Source organism: Schistocerca cancellata, chromosome 10 (genome assembly GCF_023864275.1).
Source record: "Schistocerca cancellata isolate TAMUIC-IGC-003103 chromosome 10, iqSchCanc2.1, whole genome shotgun sequence".
Taxonomy (NCBI): domain Eukaryota; kingdom Metazoa; phylum Arthropoda; class Insecta; order Orthoptera; family Acrididae; genus Schistocerca; species Schistocerca cancellata.
The window spans coordinates 167,554,226-167,555,321 of NC_064635.1; the positions used below are offsets into that span (position 1 = coordinate 167,554,226).

Here is a 1,096-nt window from a genome sequence, read left to right on the forward strand (position 1 = left end):
CAGAACCCGATCAGTCGGAAAGTAGGATACCAGCCCAGTACAGCACGAAACCCTGCTTTGTATTTACTGCAGAAACACCGGGGAAAAGTTACCTTTTCTCAGATTACCAGGAACGTAATTAACACAATCAGACGTCATATAGAGAACGAAGAGACAACTACCTATTCGAGAGACACCCACAGCGGTCACGGACTGGATAGGGAGCAATATCATACACCTGAAACGTCAGGCGCAGCACAACCTCGCAACAGGCGCAATATGGAACACCAGAAGGCGGCTATCGCCACATGGAGCGCGGACACAATATGCAACTCCAGCAACACTCTGATGTCACAGGCAGCGCACATTGAAGGCAATTACCGAATTCAGAACACAACGAGGATGACACGGCCATGAGAAAGTCGCCGAGGTCGTGAACACAGGAAAGGGACGTGTACAGCGCCACCATAGTGCTAGGAACACGCGCTGACGTAATTCGGAACCCCATGGAACGGCCGGCATTACAGAAGACAGCGCAGCGCGGGGTAGCCGCGCGGTCTCAGGCGCCTAGCCACGGTTCGAGCGACCCCTCCCGTTGGAGGAGGAGGAGATTAGTGTTTAACGTCCCGTCGACAACGAGGTCATTAGAGACGGAGCTCAAGCTCGGGTGAGGGAAGGATGGGGAAGGAAATCGGCCGTGCCCTTTCAAAGGAACCATCCCGGCATTTGCCTGAAGCGATTTAGGGAAATCACGGAAAACCTAAATGAGGATGGCCGGAGACGGGATTGAACCGTCGTCCTCCCGAATGCGAGTCCAGTGCGCTAACCACTGCGCCACCTCGCTCGGTCCCTCCCGTTGGATTTTGAGTCCTCCCTCGGGCATATGTGTCCTCAGCGCAAGGTAGTTAGATTTAGTAGTGTGTGAGCCTAGGATCCGATGACCTCAGCAATTTGGTCCCATCAGAACTTACCACCACCACCACCACCAGAAAACAGCGCAACGTGCGAGGAAGCAGGACTGACTGACTGTCTTGACCCATGTAGGCCTCTGGACCTTGCTTCGCGTAGTCTGAGCATTCTTAATGCCTAGCCTACATATAATCTGGGTTGAGAAACT

General features: G+C 53.6%; 1 non-coding gene across 1 annotated transcript; it reads right to left on the reverse strand.

Moving 5' to 3' along the window:
- Positions 1-750: 750 nt before the first annotated feature.
- Trnaa-cgc (transfer RNA alanine (anticodon CGC)) lies at positions 751-823 on the reverse strand. Its single transcript has one exon. It is a non-coding gene; the product is annotated as a tRNA-Ala (tRNA).
- Between the last annotated feature and the right edge of the window lie 273 nt (positions 824-1,096).